Source organism: Ranitomeya variabilis, chromosome 6 (assembly GCF_051348905.1).
Source record: "Ranitomeya variabilis isolate aRanVar5 chromosome 6, aRanVar5.hap1, whole genome shotgun sequence".
NCBI classification, from domain to species: domain Eukaryota; kingdom Metazoa; phylum Chordata; class Amphibia; order Anura; family Dendrobatidae; genus Ranitomeya; species Ranitomeya variabilis.
This window is the reverse complement of record NC_135237.1, coordinates 374,892,929-374,905,952: the sequence shown is the minus strand read 5'-3', so window position 1 is coordinate 374,905,952 and position 13,024 is coordinate 374,892,929.

Below are 13,024 nucleotides of genomic sequence, written 5' to 3'. Positions count from 1 at the left end.
ACGAGGAACATTCTAATGAAGTTGAGCATCTCATCTGGCCCCCACAATCCCCAGACCTCAACATTATTGAGCATTTATGGTCGATTTTAGAGATTCAAGTTAGACATCGATTTCCGCCGCCATCGTCGCTCAAAGAACTGGAGAGTGTTTTAACTGCAGAATGGGCTAAAATTCCTTTGGAAACAATTCACACTTTGTATAAATCCATACCTCAGAGAATTGAGGCTGTAATCGCTGCAAAAGGTGGACCTACACCATATTAAACTAACTTTTGTTGATGTTTCCAGGTGTTTCCATTATTTTGTCCAACCCCTGTATATAGATGCATGCATATACACATATACAGGTGCTTCTCTCAAAATTAGAATATCATAAAAAAGTTAATTTATTTCAGTTCTTCAATACAAAAAGTGAAATTCATATATTATATAGAGTCATTATGAACAGAGTGATCTATTTCAAGTGTTTATTTATGTTAATGTTGATGATTATGGCTTATAACCAATTAAATCTCAAAAGTCATTACAGAGACCTGAAAATGGCTGTCCACCAATGTTCACCTTCCAACCTGATGGAACTGGAAAGGATCTGCATGGAAGAGTGGCAGTGGATCCCCAAATCCAGGTGTGAAACACTTGTTGCATCATTCTCAAGAAGACTCAGGGCTAGTGTTGAGCATTCCGATACCGCAAGTATCGGGTATCGGCCGATATTTGCGGTATCGGAATTCCGATACCGAGATCCGATACTTGCCGCATATCGGATACCGGAATCGGAAGTTCTCAATTCAAACAGCACGAATTCAGCCAATGAGAACTGATTACAAGTGTGGGCACATCCTGTTCAGCATGGTGGGCATGAAACTACTGGCAAGGCTGTGATTGGCTGCTAAATGATGTCATGCTGCAGTTTAAAAGTCGCTGGCGCCATTTTGGGCTCACTCTGCTGTGAATTCAGTTAGTGACAGGACGCTGTGTTCTGACTGAGGGCCAGTTGAGATAGCGATTTGCTTCTTTGTGCTTTTCCCAGGCTAATTTAGCAACCGCTGTGTGTTCACCTTGCTTTTGCCTTGCAGCGCTGTTTTCACAGCGATCTGCAAGGTCTGTGTGTGTGTGTGTGTGTGTGTGTGTGTGTGAGTGCAGCCCACTCCCTAGTCTGTGTGCAGCCATAGCCGGTTGTATTCAGGTCAGGGTGGTTCACTGCCTCATACTGTTCTATCCATTCCATTGTCCTTTTTTGCAAATAGTGCAGGCTGCTGCACATTTTTTTCAAATAATTCCTATTAGTGACTTTCCACCCGTATCCAGCTAAATTGTGGAAAAACACTACATAGGATAACGTAGAGGAGGTTTTTGGGGCCTTGCAGCGCCGTTTATGGCTGTCTGCATGGTCTCCGTGTGAGTGCAGCTTGCCCTGTAGTCTGTGTGCAGCCACAGCCGGTTGTATCCAGCTCAGGGTGGTTCACTGACTCATACAGTTCTATCCATTCCATTGTCCTTTTTTGCAAATAGTGCAGCCCGCTGCACATTTTTTCAAATAATTCCTATTAGTGGCTTTCTACCTGTATCCAGCTAAATTGTGGAAAAACACTACATAGGATAACGTAGAGGAGGTTTTTGGGGCCTTGCTGCGCCGTTTACGGCTGTCTGCATGGTCTCCGTGTGAGTGCAGCTCTCCCTGTTGTCAGTTCAGCCCCCCAAAAATAAATAAATAATAAAGTTCACCAAACACACCACTTTACAGTTGTGTAGGCCACATTAGCTCATATTAAAGTCTAGTCCACACTTTAGAAAATTAGAGTTTCTTATACCTGTTAGGAGCTGTTCAGGAATAAGCACACTTAGCCGTTAGTACTTTTCTGCTTATCTTTATCAGTCAACCAAGATGAAGAAGGCAGGGAGTAAGGCACGTGGGCGTGGGCGCGGAGCAGGGAGAGGACATGGGGATTATGTGCCTACTGCGGGCACCGGTGACTCATCATCACCCAGTTTCAGCAGGGAACAGTCCATCATGCGCAGCTTTGTCGGAGAGCGCCATACACCGCTGCTGCGTGAAGACCAAATATAAGCCATTGTCGGATGGATGGCAGCTAACGCATCGACTTCAATTAGTGCCACATCCTCTCAGACACAGAGCACTGGAGAGCATCCATCTGTCTCTTCACCACCTGACAAATTGCCCAGGCAGACAGAGAGCCCAGGACAGGAGCCGTCTCTACTTCTGTTCTCTGAATCTCTTGGCTTGGAAACAGGGGGCCAGCCAAGCAGCATTAGAGAAATGGAAGAAGAGGCAGTGTGCAGTGATGCCCAACAGTTTTTCTCTCTGAGTCTGAAGAGGCGGGTGGGCCAGTGCCTCCGGTCACCACACCGCAGAACGCATCCGCTGATGACACTCAGGTGCTACTTTCTGGTGCGTGCTCTGCTGCTGAGACTACCCAGGAGGAGCAGTTTGTGGCAGAGGGTAGTGTAGATGATGAGGTCCTTGACCCATCATGGCGTGAGGGACAGGAAGGTGGCGGGAGCAGCTCTGAGGAAGAGATTCCCCGAATGGGCCAAAGAGGGAGAGGGAGGGGGAAGACTGCGGATCCTGTAGCCTAAACTTTGGCACCCGTTAGGAGCATGTCTCTTCCAAAAGCCAAAAAGGGCCCTCTCAAGACATGCAGTGCCTGGTCCTTTTTTGACACAGTTGCAGATGACATTTGCTATGTCAAATGCAAGGTGTGTCATCACAAAGTCAAAAGAGGGAGAAATGTCAGCAACCTCAATACCTCCAACATGTGGAAACATGTGCGGACCAGGCACGCGGCGGAGTTACAAAAACACAGTGAAGAGCTAGGCCAACCAACAGCGGCAGCTACCACCCCTTCAGCTCGTGTTGCCTCTTCCTCCAGCTCACACACAGCTGGTTCGGCTTCCTCCCAGGATCGCCATGGAAGAACCTCTGGCACTGTTGTCCAGAGACCCACTGTAATTCCACCCACAGCACCATGTTCCCAGTCATCCTCACACTCCCAGCCCAGTCTACAGCCATCGGTAGTACAGGCATGGGAGAAAAGGCGGCCTTTCTCGGCAAACCACCCACGAGCACAGGCTCTGACTGCAGGCATTGCCAAACTCCTGTCACTGGAAATGCTGTCATTCAGGCTGGTGGAGACTGACAGCTTCCGTGACTTGATGTCATTGGCAGTCCCACAGTACAATGTGCCCAGCCGCTTTTATTTCAGCAGGCAAGCCATCCCTGCCCTGCACAAGCATGTGGAGGGACACATAAAACACGCGCTACTGATCACCGTCAGTAGCAAGGTCCACCTCACCACCGATGCCTGGACCAGTCAACATGGACAAGGGCGATACCTTTCCCTCACTGCCCATTGGGTTAATGTTGTTGAGCCGGGTACAGATCGTGCGAGTGGCGCAGGACGTGTCCTGCCCACTCCAAGGATTGCAGGAATCCAGTCTGTATGCATTGACTCCTCCTCTTACACAAGTTCCTCAGAATCATCGCTGCAGGAGCCGTCACAGTCCACCTCCACATGGACCCGTGAACGTTTACCTGTTACGACCGACATGAGCACAGCCGTGGCCAAACGTCAACAGGCCGTCATGAAATTAATTTCTTTGGGGAATCGAAGCCACACAGCGCAGGAGCTCTGGAATGCCATCAAGCAGGAGAGCGATGTGTGGTTTGTGGCAGCGAATCTCCAGCCAGGCATGGTAGTGTGTGATAATGGCCGAAATCTGGTGGCAGCTCTGGGCCTCGGCAACCTCACTCACATCCCATGTCAGGCACATGTGCTCAACTTGGTCGTGCAGAGTTTTTTGAGGGACTATCGGGATCTTGATGCACTGCTGCACAAGGTCCGCCTAGAGTGTGCTCACTTGCGGCGTTCCAGCACGGCAAAATCGCGCATTGCGGCCCTGCAGCGCCGATTCCACCTTCCGGAACATCGCATCATATGTGACCTACATACCAGGTGGAATTCCACGTTACATATGTTGGAGTGGTTGTGTGAGCAGCAGCAAGCAGTAATGGAGTACCAGCTGCATCAGGCGCAAAGAAGTCGCACTCCGCACCGTTCACACTTCACAACCACAGAGTGGGCCACTATGAAGGACATCTGCAAGGTTTTGCGTGCCTTCGATGATTCCACGCGGATGGTGAGTACAGATGATGGACTAGTCAGCATGACTGTCCCCCTTATCAGCCTGCTTCAACAAACACTGCAAGCGCTAAGGGATGAGGTTGTGGAAGAGGTGGAGGATGAGGAGTCACAAATGCCATCTGCTTCTGGACAGTCTGCGCAATGTGGTTCCTCACTAAGGCCTAGGCACGGGACACTTTGTGGGGAGGATGAGGAGGAGTCAATGGAGGAGGAAGACATCTGTCCAGAGGCGGGAGTTACACAATGCTCCAGTAGTCAGTATGTAGAGCGAGCGTGGGGTGATGCAGAGCAGGCTGAGATCACGCCTCAAGCAGGGGACAGTGTTTCTTGGCCAGTTGGCAGTCTGCAGAACATGGTTGATTACATGCTGCAGTGCCTGAGAAATGACCACCGCATCGCCCACATTCTCAACATGTCTGATTACTTTCCGGCAGCCTTCCTTCTTAAGAATGAGCGCGTTCAGGGCCTTAGATGACGTCACGGCTTTGTGATTGGTCGCGGCGGCCCACGTGACCGCTCAGCGACCAATCACAAGCCGTGACGTAATTCTCATGTCCTAAATTCCTAGAATGAGGACATGAAAATTACGTCACGGCTTGTGATTGGTCGTTGAGCGGTCACGTGGGCGGCCGCGACCAATCACAAGCCGTGACGTCATCGAAAGGTCTTTCAAGCGCCATTCTTAGGAACGGAAGATGCCGGTTACCAGCGGCGATGTCCAGGCTGCGTCGGAGAGGTGAGTATATCAATATTTTTTATTTTAATTCTTTATTTTACACTTAAATGTGGATTCCGATACCGATTTCCGATATCGCAAACATATCGGAACTCGGTATCGGAATTCCGATACCAGATTCAGAAGATCGCCGACCTCATGGCCGACCCCACACAGGGGTCGGGTCGGGTTTCATGAAACCCGACTTTGCCAAAAGTCGGCGACTTCTGAAAATGGCCGACCCGTTTCGCTCAACCCTAGTGTCCACTGATACCGTAAAACCATCCCAGAGGTGGGACTTTCCTTTGTAATATGACGCAGCACATCCGTCATTCCTATCCCCTTGGCGACGTGCGCCGCCTCCTCCGCATTGTTTAATTCTGTCCCGGAGCCAGTGCTGTTATGTTATCCCTTGGCCAGGCACACTTTGCGGTGCCCGTCTTCTGACATCATTTGGTGTCAGGCTGGCTGCGCCTGTGCAGCCGCCCTGGACGAGATCCCGCCTCGCAGTGTCTTCTGATTTAATCACACTGCGGGCCTGGGATCCATGGGCATGCGCAGTGCATATCTTCACCTCCGCCTCTCACTCGTCTCCCTCCACCTTCTTCAGACTTTGCGCCGTCAGCTGATCCCTAATAGCATGCCACGGCCATGACACCGCACAGTCTGAAGAAGCCGGAGGGAGGGGAATGAGAGGCGAGGATATGCACTGCGCATGGCTATGGATCCTAGGCCCGCGGTCGGATTACATTAGACAACACTGTGAGGCGGGATCTCGGCCAGCGTGGCCGCACAGGCGCAGCCAGCCTGACACCAAATGATGTCAGAAGATGGGCACCGCAAAGTGCGCCTGGCCAAGGGATAACATAACAGCACAGGCTCTGGGACGGAATCAAACAACGCTGAGGAGGCGGCACATGGCACCAAGGGGGTAGGAATGATGGCTGGGCTGCGTCACATTACAAAGGAAAGTCCCACCTCTGGGATGGTTTTACGGTATCAGTGGACACACTTTAAAAGTGTTTAGTTCTGTGTTTGCAAGGAGCATAATGAAAAGAGCCACCTTTTCCTTTGGCATCCTTTGTGATGCAAAAGCTGGCTCTTTCAGCTACAAACGCCTTTTGGGGGGGGTTAAATGTTCCCTTTCGACTTGCTACAATCAGGCTTCGGCCTAAATGGTGTTCCTCTGCACCTCCTGCTGTCCATGGGCTCCAACACCGCTAGTTGGTGCCTGGAAGTGCTGTCCGCACAGTCAACAGTCGCTCCTCTGTTATTGGGGTTCAGTAACGTCAGCTGCTCCCCTGCTGTGTGTGCTGCAATACTTCCTATCTGCTCCGCCTGCTGTCCCTGGGCTCCAACACCGCTAGTTGGTGCCTGGAAGTGCTGTCCGCACAGTCAACAGTCGCTCCTCTGTTATTGGGGTTCAGTAACGTCAGCTGCTCCCCTGCTGTGTGTGCTGCAATACCACCTATCTGCTCCTCCTGCTGTCCCTGGGCTCTAACACCACCAGTTGGTGCCTGGAAGTGCTGGATGCACAGTTAACACTTGCTGCCATGTAATTGGGGTTCAGTAACGTCAGCTGCTCCCCTGCTGTGTTGCCGGCATCATATCCTGCAAACGCCATGCAGACACAAGAACTGAAATTGAAGGGAACCTGTCCCCCCCAGGTGTTTGTATGTATAACAGCCACCTTGTACAGCAGTAATGCTGCATTTTTACAAGGTGGCTCATTAAGTTACTCTACTTGCACACGCCGAACGCAACTCGTCTAAAAGGTGTCCCCTGAGACCATTAAACCATCCCTGAGGTGTGACTTTCCTTTGTAATGACACGCAGCGACCCCCTTGGTAGCGCAGCCCTTCTTCTGACATCATTGTTTGGCTGGGTGCGCCTCTGCGGCCTCCATGCCCGACACAATGCCCCTCGATATCTTATTTATTTTGACAGCGAGGGTGTGATTGACGGGCATGAGTAGTGCATATCTTCGCCTGTTGTCACTCATCTCCTTCCGCCTTCTTCAGACTGTACGGCTTCATGGCCGTGGCATGCGATAAGGGATCAGCTGACGCCGCACAGTCTGAAGCAGGTGTAAGGACACGAGTGTGAGAGGCAAACATATTGACTGCGCAAGGCCATGAATCCCAGCCCCGCAGTGTGAATTCCTGAAAAGACACTGCGGGGCTGGGATTCATGGGCATCACAAACCGCTCCGGCCGAGATGAAATGATGTCAGAAGCCGGGCAGCGCTAACAGCGCATGTCCAAGGGATAACACGACAGCGCAGACTCCTGTACAGCAAATAACGAAGCACAGGAGGCTGCGCCCAGCACCAAGGTGGGATTTTTGACAGCTGTGCTGTGTATCATTACGAAGGGAACTCCCGCCTCCAAGACAGTTTGACTGTATAAGGGGCTAAATGTTATACGTGTTTTTTTCAGCGTGTGCAAGGAGCAAAATTAAAAGAGCAACCTTTGACTTGTGCAGCATTACTGCTGCACAAGTTGGCTCTTCTAGTTTGTAACACCTGAGGGGGGGGTTAAAGGTTACCTTTAAAATTGTTTCAATTAGGCTTCGGCATACACTCTGTTCATCCCGCAGAGCCTGGGCTCTAACACCGCCAGTTGGTGCCCGGAAGTGCTGGCTGCACAGAGAAAAACACCCGCCACTCTGTCAGTGGGGTTCAGCACTGCCAGCTGTTCCCCTGCTGTGTAGCTGGCAATGTGTCCTGCAAAAGCCATGCAGACACAAAGCTGCCGCCAGTGCAGGCTTCGGCCTACACTCTGCTCCCTCTGCTCCTCCCGCAGAGCCTGGGCTCTAACACTGCCAGTTGGCGCCCGGAAGTGCTAGCTGCACAGAGAAAAACACCAGCCACTCTGTCAGTGGGGTTCAGCACCGCCAGCTGTTCCCCTGCTGTGTAGCTGGCAACGTGTCCTGCAAAAGCCATGCAGACACAAAGCTGCCGCCAGTGCAGGCTTCGGCCTACACTCTGCTCCCTCTGCTCCTCCCGCAGAGCCTGGGCTCTAACACCGCCAGTTGGCGCCTGGAATTGCTAGCGGCACAGAGAAAAACAACAGCCACTCTGCCAGTGGGGTTCAGCACCGGCAGCTGTTCCCCTGCTGTGTAGCTGGCAACGTGTCCTGCAAAAGCCATGCAGACACAAAGCTGCCGCCAGTGCAGGCTTCGGCCTACACTCTGCTCCCTCTGCTCCTCCTGCTGACCCTGGGCTCTAACACCACCAGTTGGCGCCCGGAAGTGCTAGCTGCACAGAGAAAAACACCAGCCAATGTGTCAGTGGGGTTCAGTAATGCAAACTGTTCCCCTGCTGTGTAGCCGGCAACGTGTCCTGCAAAAGCCACGCAGACACAAGAACTGAAATTGAAGGGAACCTGTCCCCCCCAGGCGTTTGTATTTATTACAGCCACATTGTACAGCAGCCATGCTGCATTTGTGCAAGGTGGCTCATAAACTTATTCTCCTTGCACACGTGGAACTGAACACATCTAAAATGTGTCCCCTGAGACCATTAAAACGTCCCTCAGGTGTGACTTTCCTTTGTAATGACATGCAGCAACCTCCTTGGTAGCGCTGCCCCTCTTCTCACATCATTGTTTGGCTGGCTGCACCTCTACGGCAGCCCTGCCTGACACAACGCCCCTCGGTGTCTAATTTCTTTAGACTGCAAGGGTGTGATTGATGGGCATGAGCAGTGCCTATCTTCGCCTGGCACTTATCTCCTTCCGCCTTCTTCACACTGTGTGGCCTCATGGCCATGGCATGCCATAAGGGATCAGCTGGCGCCGCACAGTCTGAAGCAAGTGTAAGGACCCGAGTGAGAGGCGAACATATGTACTGCGCAAGGCCATGAATCCCATCCCCGCAGTGTGAAACAATGTAAAGACACTGCAGGGCTGGGATTCATGGGCATCGCGAACCGCACCAGCCGACATCAAATGATGTCAGAAGACGGACAGCACATGGCCAAGGGATAACGCAACAGCGCAGACTCCTGTACAGCAAAATGCGATGCTCAGGAGGCCGCGCCAAGCACCAAGGTGGTATTTTTGCCAGCTGTGCAGCGTCTCATTAAGAAGGGAACTCCCGCCTCCAAGACAGTTTGACTGTATAAGGGCCTAAATGTTGTACGTGTTTCATTCAGCGTGTGCAAGGAACAAAATTAAAAGAGCAACCTTTGACTTGGGCAGCATTACTGCTGCCCAAGGTGTGGCTCTTCTAGTTTGTAACACCTGAGGGGGGTAAAAGGTTACCTTTAAAATTGGTTCAATTAGGCTTCGGCCTACACTCTGCTCCTCCCGCAAAGCCTGGGCTCTAACACCGCCAGTTGGTGCCCGGAAGTGCTGGCTGCACAGAGAAAAACACCTGCCACTCTGTCAGTGGGGTTCAGCACCGCCAGCTGTTCCCCTGCTGTGTAGCTGGCAATGTGTCCTGCAAAAGCCACGCAGACACAAAGCTGCCGCCAGTGCAGGCTTCGGCCTACACTCCGCTCCCTCTGCTCCTCCTGCTGACCCTGGGCTCTAACACCGCCAGTTGGTGCCCGGAAGTGCTGGCTGCACAGAGCAAAACACCCGCCACTCTGTCAGTGGGGTTCAGCACCGCCAGCTGTTCCCCTGCTGTGTAGCTGGCAATGTGTCCTGCAAAAGCCATGCAGACACAGAGCTGCTGCCAGTGCAGGCTTTGGCCTACACTCTGCTCCCTCTGCTCCTCCCGCAGAGCCTGGGCTCTAACACCGCCAGTTGGCGCCCGGAAGTGCTGGCTGCACAGAGAAAAACACCTGCCACTCTGTCAGTGGGGTTCAGCACCGCCAGCTGTTCCCCTGCTGTGTAGCTGGCAACGTGTCCTGCAAAAGCCACGCAGACACAAAGCTGCCGCCAGTGCAGGCTTCGGCCTACACTCCGCTCCCTCTGCTCCTCCTGCTGACCCTGGGCTCTAACACCGCCAGTTGGTGCCCGGAAGTGCTGGCTGCACAGAGCAAAACACCCGCCACTCTGTCAGTGGGGTTCAGCACCGCCAGCTGTTCCCCTGCTGTGTAGCTGGCAATGTGTCCTGCAAAAGCCATGCAGACACAAAGCTGCTGCCAGTGCAGGCTTTGGCCTACACTCTGCTCCCTCTGCTCCTCCCGCAGAGCCTGGGCTCTAACACCGCCAGTTGGCACCCGGAAGTGCTGGCTGCACAGAGAAAAACACCTGCCACTCTGTCAGTGGGGTTCAGCACCGCCAGCTGTTCCCCTGCTGTGTAGCTGGCAATGTGTCCTGCAAAAGCCATGCAGACACAAAGCTGCTGCCAGTGCAGGCTTTGGCCTACACTCTGCTCCCTCTGCTCCTCCCGCAGAGCCTGGGCTCTAACACCGCCAGTTGGTGCCCGGAAGTGCTGGCTGCACAGAGAAAAACACCTGCCACTCTGTCAGTGGGGTTCAGCACCGCCAGCTGTTCCCCTGCTGTGTAGCTGGCAATGTGTCCTGCAAAAGCCACGCAGACACAAAGCTGCCGCCAGTGCAGGCTTTGGCCTACACTCCGTTCCCTCTGCTCCTCCTGCTGACCCTGGGCTCTAACACCGCCAGTTGGTGCCCGGAAGTGCTGGCTGCACAGAGCAAAACACCCGCCACTCTGTCAGTGGGGTTCAGCAAGGCCAGCTGTTCCCCTGCTGTGTAGCTGGCAATGTGTCCTGCAAAAGCCATGCAGACACAAAGCTGCTGCCAGTGCAGGCTTTGGCCTACACTCTGCTCCCTCTGCTCCTCCTGCTGACCCTGGGCTCTAGCACCGCCAGTTGGCGCCCGGAAGTGCTAGCTGCACAGAGAAAAACACCAGCCAATGTGTCAATGGGGTTCAGTAACGCAAGCTGTTCCCCTGCTGTGTAGCCGGCAACGTGTCCTGCAAAAGCCACACAGACACAAGAACTGAAATTGAAGAACCTGTCCCCCCCCAGGCGTTTGTGTGTATTACAGCCACCTTGTACAGCAGTCATGCTGCATTTGTGCAAGGTGGCTCATAAACGTATTCTCCTTGTACACGTGGAACTGAACACGTCTAAAATGTGTCCCCTGAGACCATTAAAATGTCCCTCAGGTGTGATTTTCCTTTGTAATGACACGCAGCAACCCCCTTGGTAGCGCTGCCAGTCTTCTCACATCATTGTTTGGCTGGCTGCGCCTCTGCGGCAGCCCTGCCCGACACAACGCCCCTCGGTGTCTAATTTCTTTAGACTGCAAGGGTGTGATTGACGGGCATGAGCAGTGCATATCTTCGCCTGTCACTCACCTCCTTCCGCCTTCTTCAGACTGTACGGCTTCATGGCCGTGGCATGCGATGAGGGATCAGCTGACACCGCACATTCTGTAGCAGGTGTAAGGACACGAGTGAGAGGCGAACATATTGACTGCGCAAGGCCATGAATCCCAGCCCCGCAGTGTGAATTAATGAAAAGACACTGCGGGGCTGGGATTCATGGGCATCGCGAACCGCACCAGCCGACATGAAATGATGTCACAAGACGGGCAGCACTAACAGCGCATGGCCAAGGGATAACACAACAGCGCAGACTCCTGTACAGCTAATAACGACGCTCAGGAGACTGCGCCCAGCACCAAGGTGGGATTTTTGACAGCTGTGCTGCGTCTCATTAAGATGGAAAGTCACGCCTCCAAGACAGTTTGACTGTATAAGGGGCTAAATGTTATACGTGTTTCATTCAGCGTCTGCAAGATTCAAAACTTAAAGAGCAACCGTTGACTTGTGCAGCATTACAGCTGCACAAGGTGTGGCTCTTCCAGTTTGTAACACCTGAGGGGGGTTAAAGGTTACCTTTAAAATTGGTTCAATTAGGCTTCGGCCTACACTCTGCTCCCTCTCCTCCTGCTGACCCTGGGCTTTAACACCGCCAGTTGGCGCCCGGAAGTGCTGGCTGCACAGAGAAAAACACCAGCCAATGTGTCAGTGGGGTTCAGTAACGCCAGCTGTTCCCCTGCTGTGTAGCCGGCAACATGTCCTGCAAACGCCACGCAGACACAAAGCTGCCACCAGTGCAGGCTTCGGCCTACACTCTGCTCCCTCTCCTCCTGCTGACCCTGGGCTCTAACACCGCCAGTTGGCGCCCGGAAGTGCTAGCTGCACAGAGAAAATCACCAGCCAATGTGTCAGTGGGGTTCAGCAACGCCAGCTGGTCCCCTGCTGTGTAGCCGGCATCGTGTCCTGCAAATACCACGCAGACACAAAGCTGCCGCCAGTGCAGGCTTCAGCCTACACTCTGCTCCCTCTCCTCCTGCTGACCCTGGGCTCTAACACCGCCAGTTGGCGCCCGGAAGTGCTAGCTGCACAGAGAAAAACACCAGCCAATGTGTCAGTGGGGTTCAGCAACGCCAGCTGTTCCCGTGCTGTGTAGCCGGCATCGTGTCCTGCAAATACCATGCAGACACAAAGCTGCCACCAGTGCAGGCTTCAGCCTACACTCTGCTCCCTCTCCTCCTGCTGACCCTGGGCTCTAACACCACCAGTTGGCGCCCGGAAGTTCTAGCTGCACAGAGATAAACACCAGCCAATGTGTCAGTGGGGTTCAGCAACGCCAGCTGTTCCCGTGCTGTGTAGCCGGCATCGTGTCCTGCAAATGCCTCGCAGACACAAGAACTGAAATTGAAGGGAACCCTTCCCCCCAGGCGTTGGCATGTATAACAGCCACCTTGTACTGCAGTAATGCTGTATTTGTACAAGGTGGCTCATTAAGTTACTCTCCTTGCACACGCCGAACGCAACACGTCTAAAATATGTCTCCTGAGACCATTAAACCGTCCCTGAGGTGTGACTTTCCTTTGCAATGACACGCTGCACCCCCCTTGGTAGCGCTGCCCGTCTTCTGACATCACTGTTTGGCTGGCTGCGCCTCTGCGGCCGCCCTGCCCGACACAACGCCCCTCGGTGTCTTATTTATTTTGACTGCGAGGGTGTGATTGATGGGCATGAGCAGTGAATATCTTCACCTGTTGTCACTCACCTCCTTCCGCCTTCTTCAGACTGTATGGCTTCATGGCCGTGGCATGCGATAAGGGATCAGTTGATGCCGCACAGTCTGTAGCAGGTGTAAGGACACGAGTGAGAGGTGAACATATTGACTGCGCAAGGCCATGAATCCCAGCCCCGCAG